The sequence below is a fragment of the Pristiophorus japonicus genome, chromosome 1 (assembly GCF_044704955.1).
Source record: "Pristiophorus japonicus isolate sPriJap1 chromosome 1, sPriJap1.hap1, whole genome shotgun sequence".
Lineage (NCBI taxonomy): Eukaryota > Metazoa > Chordata > Chondrichthyes > Pristiophoridae > Pristiophorus > Pristiophorus japonicus.
Window position 1 is genome coordinate 441,829,867 of NC_091977.1, and position 16,363 is coordinate 441,846,229.

Sequence of the window (16,363 nt, forward strand, 5' to 3'; positions counted from 1 at the left end):
TGAGTCCAGTCAATGCCAAGTTGCACACATGCACCAAAGAACTCATAACGGTGATTGGCAGTGCCACAAGTAAAGTGGCGGTGCAGTTCACGAGTTACCGTTATGGATTGTACCAGGCAATGTCCCAATGCTGTTCGGCAGGAACTGGTTTGAAAAAATCAGATGCAATTGGAACGACATCAAGGTGTTGTCGTCAGAGAGAGATACATGTGGCCAAGTATTGAGCAAGTTCCCCTCGCTGTTCGAACCAGGCATCAACAACTTCACAGGAACCAAGGTGCAGATCCACATGGACTCGGATGCAAGACCCGTCCATCATAAAGCTCGGGCATTTCTGTCTATGGAGAAGGCCGAAATCGAACTGGACAGACTCCAGCATGAAGCAAACATATCACCGGTTGAATTTAATGAATGGGCCAGCCCCATTGTTCCTGTGCTGAAAAGTGATGGCACATTCAGAAGCTGTGGAGACTACAAGGCTAAAATCAACAGGGTTTCGAAATGGGATCAGTACCCGTTACCGAAAGCTGATGACTTGTTTGCAATGCAAGCCTGGGGAAGTTGTTCACCAAACTGGAGTTGACATCGGCCTACATGACACAGGAGCTGATCGAGACGTCGAAGAGACTTACGTGCATTAACACGCATAAAGGACTTTTTATTTATCACAGGTGTCCTTTTGGCTGCAGCAATATTTCAGAGAAACATGGAGAGCCTACTAAAGTCTATTCCCAGAACCGTCATGTTTCAAGATGACATCCTGATCACAGGTCATGACTCCGAGAACATCTGAACAACCTGAAAGAGGTTCTACATTGTCTGGACAAAGTGGGACTCAGACTGAAACGCTCGAAGTGCATCTTCATGGCACCAGAGGTCGAATTCCTGGGGAGAAAAATTGCTGCTGACGGCATCAGGCCCATGGACACGAACACCAAAGCCATCAAGAATGCACCCAAGCCACAGAATGTGACGGAGCTGCATTCGTTCCTGGGTCTACTCAACCAGTTCGGTAACTTCCTACCTAAATTCAGCACGTTATTAGAACCACTGCACATGCTGCTAAGAAAAGGCGACAACTGGGTGTGGGGTGCATCTCAATACAGAGCTTTTGAGAAAGCCACTAATCTGCTTTGCTCTAACAAGCTGCTGGTACATTATGATTGATGTAAACGTTTAGTATTGGCCTGTGATGCTTCGTCATATAGAATTGGTTGCGTACTCCAACAAGCTAATGAGTCGGGTAAACTTCAACCAGTCGTGTATGTTTCAAAATGTTTGTTTAAAACGGAAAGAGCCTACAACATGGTAGAGAAAGAAACACTAGCCTGTGTGTATGGGGTTAAAAAGATGCATCAGTACCTGTTTGGTCTTCGGTTTGAACTGGAGACAGATCACAAGCCGCTCATTTCCGTGTTCTCTGAAAACAAAGGTATCAATACCATGCTTCATCCCGCATCAAGAGGTGGGCACTGACATTATCCGCTTATGATTATGTCATTCGCCATAAACCTGGCACCGAGAATTGTGCCGATGCTTTGAGCCATCTACCGTTGCCCACACCGGAGGTGGAAACGCCACAACCGGCGGACCTATTGTTAGTTATGGATGCTTTTGAGAGTGAAGGAACCCCTGTCACGGCTCAACAAGTTATGACCTGGACCAGCCTGGACCCGATTTTATCGGCGGTGAAGAGTTGCATCCTCAAAGGTGACTTGTCTGCCATACCCAAGCAAATGTGTGAGGAGACCGAACCTTACATTGGTCGCAAAGACGAACTGTCTATTCAGTCGGATTGTATATTGTGGGGCAATCGTGTTCTTATGCCCAAGAAAGGGAGAGAGAAATTTGTACGTGAGCTACATAGCACACATCCCGGCACTGTAATGATAAAAGCCATTGCCAGCTCTCATGAATGGTAGCCGGGAATTGACTCTGAGCATGAATCATGTGTGCATCGGTGCAACACTTGCATGCAGCTCAGCAAAGCATCAACGGAATCGCCGCTGAGTCTGTGGTCGTGGCTGTCCAAACCATGGTCCAAGATCCACATAGACTTTGCAGGTCCCTCCCTGGGGAAGGTGCTTTTAGTTGTGGTGGATGCATATTCGAAGTAGATAGAGTGTATAATCATGTCATCCAGCACATCAACAGCTACCATTGAAAATCTCAGTGTCATGTTCGTGATACACTGTCTGTTTGATATTGTTGTTAGTGACAACAGATCATTCTTCACCAGTCAGGAGTTTCAAGAGTTCATGAAACTCAATGATATCAAACATGTAAGGTCAGCACCGTTCAAACGGGCAATGGGCAAGCAGAACGTGCTGTCCAAATCATAAAGCAGAGTATGAAGCGAGTAACCCAAGGTTCACTGCAGACCCACCTGTCATGCATACTGCTTAGTTACAGGACAAGACACACGCTTACTGGTGTCTCGCCTGCTGAACTAATGATGAAGAGAGGTCTTAAGACCAAGCTATCTCTTGTACACCCTGACTTGAATAATCATGTTGAATATAGAAGACAAAGTCAGCAAGGATATCCCAATCGCGCAGCTGTGTCATGCGATATTTCTGTAAATGATTCTGTATATGTTCTGAATTATGGTCAGGGTCCCAAGTGGATCGCTGGTACTGTCATGGCCAAGGAGGGCAACAGAGTATTTATTGTCAAGCTCAAAAATGGGCAAACATGCAGGAAACATATGGATCAGACAAAGCTGCGGCACACAGACAAACCGGAACAGTCGGAGGAAGAGACAATCGACGACCGACCAACCTACCCCCAGTCATCAGAGGACTCAGTGGTAATCAGTGAATTGGGACTTTCAATCACTGACATGTTCAATGAAAATGGACTTTCAATCCCTGACATGGCCATTGCCACCCTGCCACCAGTCACAACAGACTCTGAACATTCACCCAAGGCTGGGGTTGAACTGAGATGGTCAATTCGGGAGTGTAAAATACCGGACCATTTCAATTTGTCAAAGACTGTGTTAATATTTCAGAGTGAGGTATTGTCATGTATGTACTTTTGGGATCACTAGCCACTAGATGGCGTCACTGTTGGAGGCCATTGGACTGCACACACATGTGTGCCAAGTATAAAAGGCCAGCCATTTTGTATATTAGTCACTGTGAGCCTTCATAAAGCAAAGCCAAGATCATACCTCTTGGAGTTAAACAGTACTCAGTCTAACAGTTATTGCATACACAACATAAGCTACACTGATTCCTACAAATATTTAAACAGATTTACCAACTGTGTTGTCTTGCAATCTACCAGCAACAGCAAGCAGCTACAAATAACAGGTGACCAAACAGTAGTACAGATCAGTAGCATTTATATTCATGAAAATAATCAATTATAACATTTCATATACTTACTGTATCATTTCATTTCTCAATAAACATCACTGTTTTCTTGAGTTCATTTTGTCATGCTAATGATTCCATAAAGAAAGAACTTGGCCGTGAAATTCGGCCTGTTTGCAATGGCCATTAAGGCTGGTTTGGATGAAAAAATGATGGCTGCCTCGCTTCTGCTCATTTCCAGCTCAGAATGTGGCTGCTGCCATTTTGGGCAGGTCAGCATTGCCTGCGCTCGCTCCTGATATGAAAATGAGTCAGATTGTGACGTGCACAATCTGGTATTTTTGATATCACCACTTCTTTTTTATGCTCTCTTAAAAGCAGTGCGTGCAGCTATATGACTGATTCCTTAGCAGTGCTTCTTAAAGGGACACATACAACTTTAAGGTAAGTTTAGATTTTTGCTTTTGTACTAGTTTCTTTACATTTTATTGAAATAGTGACCGCCTCGGTGATTTGGTCCCACATCCTTCTTTCTGGAGGGTCTCCTGTTGACCCCTGAACAAAGCTCAAGTGCTAAATCCGAGACCCTGAGTGCCCTTTCTCTGGCCTGTGAGCCATTTGTGTTAGTGCTGAAGCACTTGTACCATTTTCCATCAGCAGAAGGCAGCTCACTTTTAAGAGATGCAGACTACCTTTAAGAGGCACAGGCTAGCTTTAAATAAAGCTAGCCTTGCTTAAATCTCGGGAACTTCAGTCCCTGCTCAGCGCACAGCCTGTCATCAATGCGTTCAGTGCTAGACTGTGCACTGCAATCATTATAATTAGCAGGCAGCACAAAGTTGACATGCTGCCTGCGCTCCTTGAATGGGCGCAGGCGTATCATGCTTTGCGGTTCTCACGCGGGTTTTTTAGCGCTGTTGAATTTCATCCCCTTGCGGGTCAACACTGGAAGAGAGGTCTTCTATCCACAGGAGGCCCTTCCTCAACCTTAGGAAGTCCCAAAGTGCTTTACAGACAATTATATATTTTTTGAAGTGTTGTCACTCTTCTAATATAGGCAAATACAGCAGCCAATTTGCTCACACGAGGTTCCACAAAAAGCAGTAAGATAAGTTGATTTGCTTTTGGCGGTGTGAGTGGAAATCAGGACCTCAGGAGAACCAATCCATTCTTCAAATAGTGCCATGAAATCTATTGCATCCTCCTGAAAAAGCATCTGATCTGAAATTTTATCTGAAGGTCAGCATGTCTGATCATGCAACATTCCCTCAGTACCAGTTTGAAGTGCCATTTGCTTATACCCTTGTGTGTCTTGAACTCACAACCTTAAGAGGCATGAGTGTTACCAAATAAGCCAAGCTCCCACTTAAACACACCAATGCATACTTAAATGAGGGGGGAAAAAATTACTTAAAAGTGAAGTAAATTTAAAAACAAATAATCATTTTTAGAAATAAAAGGAAGCACTGCATAGTAGTACTATTTGTGAGAGCTTGCTATGCACAAATTGGCTGCCACATTTCCTACATTACAACAGTGACTGCACTTCAAAAGTACTTCATAGGTGTAAAGCACTTAGGACATCCTGAAGTCATGAAAGGCACTTTATCAATGCAATCTTTTCTTTCTTTACTTTGTCTAATTCTGCTCCTACTCCTTGCTGGCTATACATTCACTTGTGCTGTTTCCATTGGGTTGCATAAGATATACGGCACAGAAACAGGCCATAGAAACATAGAAACATAGAAAATAGGTGCAGGAATAAGCCATTCAGCCCTACGAGCCTGCACCGCCATTCAATGAGTTCATGGCTGAACATGCAACTTCAGTACCCCATTCCTGCTTTCTCACCATACCCCTTGATCCTACGAGCCTGCACCGCCATTCAATGAGTTCATGGCTGAACATGCAACTTCAGTACCCCATTCCTGCTTTCTCACCATACCCCTTGATCCCCCTAGTAGTAAGGACTTCATCTAACTCCTTTTTGAATATATTTAGTGAATTGGCCTCAACAACTTTCTGTGGTAGAGAATTTCACAGGTTCACCACTCTCTGGGTGAAGAAATTCCTCCTCATCTTGGTCCTAAATGGCTTACCCCTTATCCTTAGACTGTGTCCCCTGGTTCTGGACTTCCCCAACATTGGGAACATTCTTCCTGCATCTAACCTGTCCAAACCCCGTCAGAATTTTAAACGTTTCTATGAGGTCCCCTCTCATTCTTCTGAACTCCAGTGAATACAAGCCCAGTTGATCCAGTCTTTCTTGATAGGTCAGTCCCGCCATCCCGGGAATCAGTCTGGTGAACCTTCGCTGCACTCCCTCAATAGCAAGAATGTCCTTCCTCAGGTTAGGAGACCAAAATTGTACACAATACTCCAGGTGTGGCCTCACCAAGGCCCTGTACAACTGTAGCAACTCCTCCCTGCCCCTGTACTCAAATCTCCTCGCTATGAAGGCCAACATGCCATTTGCTTTCTTAACCGCCTGCTGTACCTGCATGCCAACCTTCAATGACTGATGTACAATGACACCCAGGTCTCGTTGCACCTCCCCTTTTCCTAATCTGTCACCATTCAGATAATAGTCTGTCTCTCTGTTTTTACCACCAAAGTGGATAACCTCACATTTATCCACATTATACTTCACCTGCCATGCATTTGCCCACTCACCTAACCTATCCAAGTCGCTCTGCTGCCTCATAGCATCCTCCTCGCAGCTCACACTGCCACCCAACTTAGTGTCATCCGCAAATTTGGAGATACTACATTTAATCCCCTCGTCTCAATCATTAATGTACAGTGTAAACAGCTGGGGCCCCAGCACAGAACCTTGCGGTACCCCACTAGTCACTGCCTACCATTCTGAAAAGTTCCCATTTACTCCTACTCTTTGCTTCCTGTCTGACAACCAGTTCTCAATCCATATCAGCACACTACCCCCAATCCCATGTGCTTTAACTTTGCACATTAATCTCTTGTGTGGGACCTTGTCGAAAGCCTTCTGAAAGTCCAAATATACCACATCAACTGGTTCTCCCTTGTCCACTCTATTGGAAACATCCTCAAAAAATTCCAAAAGATTTGTCAAGCATGATTTCCCTTTCACAAATCCCTGCTGACTTGGACCTATCATGTCACCTCTTTCCAAATGCACTGCTATGACATCCTTAATAATTGATTCCATCATTTTACCCACTACCGATGTCAGGCTGACCGGTCTATAATTCCCTGTTTTCTCTCTCCCTCCTTTTTTAAAAAGTGGGGTTACATTGGCTACCCTCCACTCCATAGGAACTGATCCAGAGTCAATGGAATGTTGGAAAATGACTGTCAATGCATCCACTATTTCCAAGGCCACCTCCTTAAGTACTCTGGGATGCAGTCCATCAGGCCCTGGGGATTTATCGGCCTTCAATCCCATCAATTTCCCCAACACAATTTCCCGACTAATAAGGATTTCCCTCAGTTCCTCCTCCTTACTAGACCCTCCGACCCCTTTTATATCCGGAAGGTTGTTTGTGTCCACCTTAGTGAATACCGAACCAAAGTACTTGTTCAATTGGTCTGCCATTTCTTTGTTCCCCGTTATGACTTCCCCTGATTCTGACTGCAGGGGACCTACGTTTGTCTTTACTAACCTTTTTCTCTTTACATATCTATAGAAACTTTTGCAATCCGTCTTAATGTTCCCTGCAAGCTTCTTCTCGTACTCCATTTTCCCTGCCCTAATCAAACCCTTTGTCCTCCTCTGCTGAGTTCTAAATTTCTCCCAGTCCCCGGGTTCGCTGCTATTTCTGGCCAATTTGTGTGCCACTTCCTTGGCTTTAATACTATCCCTGATTTCCCTTGATAGCCATGGTTGAGCCACCTTCCCTTTCTTATTTTTACGCCAGGCAGGAATGTACAACTGTTGTAGTTCATCCATGTGGTCTCTAAATGTCTGCCATTGCCCATCCACAGTCAACCCCTTCAGTATCATTCGCCAATCTATCCTAGCCAATTCACGCCTCATACCTTCAAAGTTACCCTTCTTTAAGTTCTGGACCATGGTCTCTGAATTAACTGTTTCATTCTCCATCCTAATGCAGAATTCCACCATATTATGGTCACTCTTCCCCAAGGGGCCTCGCACACCGAGATTGCTAATTAATCCTCTCTCATTACACAACACCCAGTCTAAGATGGCCTCCCCCCTAGTTGGTTCCTCGACATATTGGTCTAAAAAAACATCCCTTATGCACTCCAGGAAATCCTCCTCCACCGTATTGCTTCCAGTTTGGTTAGCCCAATCTATGTGCATATTAAAGTCACCCATGATAACTGCTGCACCTTTATTGCACGCACCCCTAATTTCATGTTTGATGCCCTCCCCAACATCACTACTACTGTTTGGAGGTCTGTACACAACTCCCACTAACGTTTTTTGTCCTTTGGTGTTCTGCAGCTCTACCCATATAGATTCCACATCATCCAAGTTAATGTCCTTCCTAACTATTGCATTAATCTCCTCCTTAACCAGCAATGCTACCCCACTTCCTTTACTTTTATTCTATCTTTCCTGAATGTTGAATACCCCTGGATGTTGAGTTCCCAGCCCTGATCATCCTGGAGCCACGTCTCCGTAATCCCAATCACATCATATTTGTTAACATCTATTTGCACAGTTAATTCATCCACCTTATTGCGGATACTCCTTGCATTAAGACACAAAGCCTTCAGGCTTGTTTTTTTAACACCCTTTGTCCTTTTAGAATTTTGCTGTACAATGGCCCTTTTTGTTCTTTGCCTTGGGTTTCTCTGCCCTCCACTTTTCCTCATCTCCTTTCTGTCTTTTTCTTTTGCCTCCTTTTTGTTTCCCTCTGTCTCCCTGCATTGGTTCCCATCCCCCTGCCATATTAGTTTAACTCCTCCCCAACAGCACTAGCCATTCAGCCCAATCAGTCCATGCCGGCATTTAAGCTCCACTCGAGCTTCCTCCCACCTTTCCTCATCTAAATCCATCAGCATAACCCTCTATTCCCTTCTTCCTCATATAATACCGGCACCCATTTTTTTTTTGGTCATAAAGAGGACATTTGGCGAAACTAACGCCCAGGAGATCATCCACCATCACTTTCACCACCTTGCACACATATCGCCCACAATATCGCTCGCCCAAAAAACCGCCCAGAAAAAGTGGAACTGTTCTGAACTAAAACCAGCGGTGTGGCTGCCATTTTTAAAATCGCAGTTCGCTTCATTCAAAAGGCTGCTTCAACTTCGGAGGAGTTTGCATTGACGCTGGAGTTCTTCTCAGGTGAAGTGACCATCTCAACAGACGTATTTTCAGACTCTGGACTATTGGGAGTTTACTATAGGTGTATTTTAATGAGGAAATTATTGCTTCTGATCAATCGCTATTATACTTTCATTGCAATGGGGCCAGCCATTTCTCAGCCTGCATCGATTAATACGCAGATGCTGCAAAGTGCAGATGGCTCAATGTGTGATGCACATCATTATGCCCCCAATTTAAGATGTGCAAGAATGTGAACGAGGGCCAGACCATACACACCCCGCATGTACAGAGAAAAGAGGTCTTACCTCGACGTGTCCAACCACATCTGCCTTCAGAGACTGAGCTTCCACAAGGTGGTGATCAATGAAATATGTGAGCTCATCAGGCCACATATGCCGCCTACCATCAGGACATCAGTGTTGGTCGAGGTCAAGGTCACCTCGGCACTGTCTTTCTATGCACCCGGTTCCTTTCAGGCCTCTGCGGTCGAGATTTGCCCTCTGTCTAACCATGCAACTCATTGCTGCATTAGACAAGTCACAGAGGCCCTGTACGCAAGAAGAATGGACTTTATCAGCTTCCTCATGACTACAGAGGCTCAGACTGACAAGGCTAGAGCATTCTACCACTTTGCTAAGTTCCCCAGGGTGCAGGGAGCTTTACAGTGCACTCATATTGCCATGTGGCCATCTTCTAAGGATCCGGAGCGTTTTCGTAACAGAAAAGGATTTCACCCCCTAAAGGTCCAACTAGTTGTCGACCACAACCAGGTCATCATGGCAGTGAATGCCAAATGTCTGGGCACTTTCGATGAGGCTCATATCCTGCATGAGAGCGCTGTCTCTGACATCTTTAACAGTCAGCCACAAGGACAATGCTGGATGCTTGGTGATAACCGATATGGCCTAGCCACCTGGCTGATGACCCCCCTGCATGACACCCACACCGAGGCCGAGAAACGATACAACCAGAACCACAGAGACACAAGCAATGTGGCCCAGAAAACAATAACTGTGCTAAGCAGCGCGTCAGATGTCTGGACCACTCAGGAGGGGAGCTACAATGCAACCCTGAGCAAGCAGGTAAATTCGTGGTCGTGTTCTCCATGCTGCATAATCTGGCTATCAGGAGGGGCCAAGAATTGCAAGAAGGGACTGATGCTCCACCTCAGGAGAGAAAGGAAGAGGACAATGAGGGGCTGGATGCTGACCTAGGGCCAGATAATCAGGCTGGCTATACAACCATGCCCACGACTCCCCCCAGACTGCAGGAAAGGGCCCGCGGTGACTACATAGCTGCAAGACTCTTACGTGAGGAGCTGATATCTGAACGATTTGCCTGAAAGAACATTGCTGTGAGTGACAATGCTGACACACTACTGTGTGTGTGTAGCTCAGACATCAATGGTGCCCATCACCTTGGTGCCAGTTAAAGTTTACGTTGATTGGTTAAGTTTTATTTAACCCTTTCATGTTAAGGAATCACCAGTGTGTAACGGTCCAGCTATCTGAGATAATGCGCAACAAGGTTATGTTCAATAAAAAAAAATTTGTACCAACATTGGTCTGAAATCATAAGTATCACAGGCAAAAACACCCAACCCCCGCCACACCCCACTTTTTCCACCATTGACATCAATCAAATGGTCAACATGTCCAGCAACACAAAATACAAAGGCAAAGCAGAAAGGTGGCCCCCTCCCCCCATATTTACAACAAATTGCATACACCCAGATGGAGATATAACACAGCCATCATCTGCGGACATGCAACTCACTTTCCTTCCCCCCTCCCCTTTTCCCAACCTCTACCCCTTCCCCTCCTTGCTCTACGGCACCTGGCTGAGGAGCTCCTCAGGCGGTGCCTCATTGGGGGGGGGATGAAAGCAGAGGCGGTGGTTGCATGGGTACGGGAGTGGGGTTGCCAAGGGGGCAACATTCTCTGATGCAGAAGCAGGATCTTCGCCCTTGCTCTCATCTGTCTTTCACAGTGGTGGTGCAGAGCTCGGGGTGGAGTGCCACACTCTGGGACCACTAGGAGGCCTGTGCCAGCAGTGTTCCTGACTATCGCATCCAGGGCCTCCACCATCCATGGAATGTACTCAGTCATGCAGGCCAGCTGTCGGGATATGCCCCCCAATGCTTCGATGAGCTGGTCACCAATATCTACAGTCCACCTGGACAACTGTACCATCTCTCTGCTCTCATGTGGCATTCATGGACCAGACTTGCTGCGTCCACGAGGCCTCTGCGGGGTCGGCGCTGTCCTGGGGACAAATGGGGCGCCCTGTGGCGAGGTGCTTGGGGCCAGTACCTCCAGAGTGGAGGCGGGAATGACCGGAGGACCACTAGATGGCCTTGGGGTGGAATGGCTTCTGGAGCGTGGTGATGCAGGTTCCTTGAAGTCATCGCTCTCATCTGTGAAGAACAGACCCAGCGGATTGACGGGCGAGAATCGGAGCTCCTCAGCACCAGATGTTGGATCTTCTGGAGAGTCGGGCCCCGTGCCCCCACCTTCTGGCCTCTGTGGTCTTGAATGGGGCCGCGCTGTTGGCTGAGCTGCAAAACACAAATGAGATTATTAGAGGAGAAGGAGGTGCTAGGGTCACAAGCTGAGTCCAGCGCTACACACAGCATATGCACGACAAAAGCACCACTGCTATCAAAATCATCACAGACATCACATTTCATGACCATCAGCACATTTGCATTGCAATGATTTTCATTAGGCCAGCATTATTCCAAGACAATTTTAGAAATCATCTATCATATATAATTGTTCAGATATGAATGGGTGTGGCATCTATTGACTTTACATCACGCAATGGTGTATGCTTTATTCACGTGGCATCACTTCAGGGTCTGCAGATGTGTCCGTGGCTATCTGGGGATGCTTCCCCACGAGTGCGAGCACCCGCTCCTCCATGTCAATGATGTTGCTGACAACTGGTGGCCCCCCACCCATTCGCCTCTGCATGGACCTCATCGTCGATAGCTTCTTCAGTAAAAGGTGACAGGACGACATGGCATGAGATCATTGCGTGATATCATTGCTAGGTACTGTCGCAGAGACTGATATAACACATAATCGACAGATATAATCATGATTATTATGATAATTATCATTCTTTACCTAAGGACGTGCAGCGTGACCGGAGGCTTTGAGTAAAACATTCCCGGTAAAAGTGGAAGACCTCACATCTGCTGATAGTCACTCATGACTGTTATAAATCAAATTATATAAATACATAAGTACCTGTAAATCAATGTAATACTTACTTTTACGGATCCCACAAGGTCGTTCCATTGTTTGCGGCATTGGTTGCCCTCAAGCACCTCGTTGGTCGCCGACGAGACCACCTCTGCTATCTCAGTCCATATCTTCTGGCAGGCCTTTGGGGTGGGCTTTCCACCCCCTCCATGTGTCAAATCACCCCACGTAACTCGACCTCCTGCAGGAGGGAGGCATTTGCCTCGTCCGAGAACCTCCTCGCTCTTTTGTGCCCTCCAATGTGCTCCTCTCCCACCTCACTGCTCTCTCCAGCGTCAGTCTCCACAGCATTCTGTGATGCCTCCTCCTCTCTCTCCATTATAGGCCAAATTCGGGCAAATATGTGACTGGTAACAGCTAATTTTTGTTTCCCCATTTTCTGTAAAGCTCTAAAGTCTCCCTCCTTCCTCCCAAAGCAGCCACACCACATCCAGACACGCCTTCAGTCCCTCTGAGCTCCCTCTCTCTCTGTTTCCTCTTCTGCGCATGTCATGATGATCCTTGACGTCCTGAATCGTGGGAATCGAGCGTTGCCATGCCGTTGCTAAGGACGGCCACACTTTACAGCAGAAGGTCAGCAAGATTTAACGCTACCGCCCATTTCATATCGCTCGCGGTAATGCCCAATTTCAAAAATGGAGACTAGGTACTTTGAGAATGGGCGAGAAGCCGGCGATATGAAAACCCATTTTTACCGCCGCCGGAAATAACGCCCATTTTTGGGCGATAAGCACAAAAGTGTAAAATTTAGCCCTAGATGTTGTAGGGGAGGACGAAAACCCCCTCATTTTATCCAGAAGGAAAAGGGCTGTGGGATCAGTCTGTGCTGTGAATTGAAACCGATACAGTTTGACCTTGGCAGAGCAGTGATTGGACGGGGGAGGACACCGGAGAGCCAATGGTGGGACAGAGTCAGCCTGAAGCATGGGGCTTTCAAGCCAATGGGAGAGCACTTGCTCGAAAACTGTGGGACTGACTCACAGCCATTATCGGACTATTGTCTTCCCCATGTTTACACTATAGAAGGAAATTATGCAGACCTTCAGAAAACTAGGGAACCCAAAACAAACCAAGGGCCTACACAATGGCTACAGGAGGCCAACCTAATTTATACCTACTCAAACCTTGAGTAGGTTAGAAAAACTGAATTGGAGGAAAATTATGCAGACCTTCAGAAACCAGGGAACCCAAAACAACCCAAGGGCCTACACAATGGCTACAGGAGGCCAACGCAATCAACATCCACTCAAACCTTGAGTAGGTTAACATTAGTGGAAAAAACCCGCAATAATCTAAAACTGCTGCATTTTTCAAAATCACAAAGCCCACCAATGGGAAGAATTGATTTCAGCAGGAGAGGCGGACTGGATAATCTGGCTATAAAAAGGGGTTTCTGACATAGTGTGTGTGGTTCCCTGCCCTCATGATCCAACAACCAGCAAGCCTCTCGACACTGAAGGAAGACCAGTGTCCGAAGACACCGAAGGTAGAAGAAACAAACCACCAGACTTGCAGAAGGCACAGTAGTGAGTATAACCTCTGGTCCCCGGAACTCCCAACTCAGTTAGGCCAGGAAAGGTGGGAGGTTGGGCATTGTACTGCTAAACTTGTGTAAAGATTTTCGTTGTGTCTGTTTAATGGGATTTAGGGGGATTGTTTTGTTGGTGTATTGCTGTTTGTTGAGATACGCCTTGTCAAATAAATTGGAAGCCTAAGTTCCTCTTGGAATCCTAAGTTCCTCTTGGAATCACCTTGTCTCAGTTCTATTGTATTACAACTCCTGATCGTGAGTCTTATGTCAGAACATTGTAAGGGAAGTTAGGAGCGCCTCGAAAACGCTCAACTGTGTGTCACAGGCTAGGGAAGAAGGGGTTAGGAGTGTTTGACACTCACAGGTGCCTCACAGGCTAGGCATAAGCTGTGGGGACGCACGAGTCTCAAAACCCCCTTCATAAGCTGTGGACACAGTCTCTCCAGGGGTGCTCTTGCAGCACTCAGGGTACCTCACAGGCCAGGCATACGCTGTGAGGGCAGAAGCCCAGAGAGAGACACCCAAGGCACAACAACACTCCCTGAAAACCCCTTACAATGTTCTTCTATTTTCTCCTTTAGTAGCCATTATTTTTCTTACCACCGATGTTAAGCTGACAGGTCTATAATTCCCTGGACATGTTCTATCCCCCTTCTTAAATATAGGTATTACATGAGCTATCCACCAGTCCTCTGACATTACACCTTTTTCTAACAAATTATTTAATATGTGTAGTAATGCCTCTGCTATTTCTTTCTTAGATTATTTTAAATGCATGAATGCAATCCATCCGGACTAGGGGTTTTATCCTATTTGAGTTTGATTAGTTTATTTAATAAATCCCCTTTTTATTTTAGTTGCATCATCCAATGTCATGTCCACCTGTTCTATCTCCCTGGTAAATATTGAAGCAAAATAATTATTTCCTATTTCTGCCATCTCTCTATCGTTACCTGTGGTATTATCCTGTCTATCCCTTAATGGCCCTATTCCCGTCCCAACCTTCCTTTGTTATTTGATATAAATGTTGTTACTGTTTTGTTTTATGTTCCTTGATAATTTAATTTCATAGTTCCTCTTTGTCTTCCTAATTGTTTGTTTGATTTCTCTCCTAATGTTGTTGTATTCTTCCTTATCGTGCACTCCCCTGCTGTTTATGTACTTAATGTATGCCTCTTTCCTTAACCTCAATTGTTCCCTTATGGCTTTATTCATCCATGGAATCTCATTAGTGATTAGTTTGTTCTTTCCTATTAACGGAATATATTGTTCTTGCGCGCTGATGAACACTGTTTTAAATGTTTCCCATTGCTCCTCTACATCGTTGTTTGCCAATAGTGTTGCCCATTTTATTTTCCCAAGTTTTATTCTAAGCCCCTCAAAATCAGCTTTTCACTTTACCCTGGTTTTCGTCATATTTATGTCCTTCTCAATTATCATCTTAAAGCGTATTGTATTATGGTCACTTTTGCGTAGATGGTCGCCTACTTTTACTTCTCTTATCTGCTCTGGTTTATTCCCCATTACTAGATCCAATAGCGAATCCTCCCTTTTTGGGTTTTTTACATATTGATTTAGAAACGAGTCCTGTACACATAGTAGGAACTCCATTCCCTTATCCCCTTTTCTTATCTCTTCTGCCCAATTAATATTGGGGTAGTTGAAATCCTCCATGATTATTATTCTATGTTTTTTACTCATTTACTGAGAATGACGTGAATAGCATGTTTAGTGAGTTGGTCTTACTGCAGGAAAAGGGTACACAGCCAGATAGGGAATGGATGACCAACAGGAAGAGCAGTGCAAGGAAGGTAGTGCAGGGTCCCCTGCGGTCATCCCCCTGCAAAACAGATACACCGCTTTGGGTACTGTTGAGGGGGATGACTCACCAGGGGGGAGCAGCAGCAGCCAAGTTCATGGCACCGTGGATGGCTCTGCGTCACCCACACTGCCATGAAAAAAGAGTGGGAGAGCTGTGGTGATAGGGGATTCAATTGTGAGGGGAATAAATAGACGTTTCTACAGCCGCAACCGAAACTCCAGGATTGTATGTTGCCTCCCTGGTGCAAGGATCAAGGATGTCTCGGAGCAGGTACAGGGCATTCTGAAAATAGAGGGTGAACAGCCAGTTGTCGTGGTGCATATAGGTACCAACGATATAGGTAAAAAAAAGGGATGAGGTCCTACAAGACAAATTTAGGGATCTGGGAGCTAAATTAAAAAGTAGGACCTCAAAAGTAGTAATCTCAGGATTGCTACTAGTGCCACGTGCTAGTCAGAGTAGGAATTGCAAGATAGCTCAGATGAATACGTGGCTTGAGGAGTGGTGCAACAGGGAGGAATTCAAATTCCTGGGACATTGGAACCGGTTCTGGGGGAGGTGGGACCAGTACAAACCGAACGGTCTTCACCTGGGCAGCACCAGAACCAATGTCCTAGGGGGAGTGTTTGCTAGTGCTGTTGGGGAGGGGTTAAACTAATATGGCAGGGGATGGGAACCTATGCAGGGAGACAGAGGGAAGTAGAATGGGGGCAGAAGCAAAAGGAAAGAAGAAAAGTAAAAGTGGAGGGCAGAGAAACCGAAGGCAAAAAGCAAAAAGGGCCACATTACAGCAAAATTCTACAGGGGCAAAATGTGTTAAAAAGACAAGCCTGAAGGCTCTGTGTCTCAATGCGAGGATATTCGGAATAAGGTGGACGCATTAACTGCGCAGATAGCAGTTAATGGGTATGATGTAATTGGCATCACGGAGACATGGCTCCAGGGTGACCAAGGCTGGAAACTCAACATCCAGGGGTATTCAACATTTAGGAAAGATAGACAGAAAGGAAAAGGAGGCGGGGTGGCATTGCTGGTTAAAGAGGAAATTAATGCAATAGTAAGAAAGGACATTAGCTTGGATGATGTGGAATCGGTATGGGTGGAGCTGCGGAATACCAAGGGGCAGAAAATGCTAGTGGG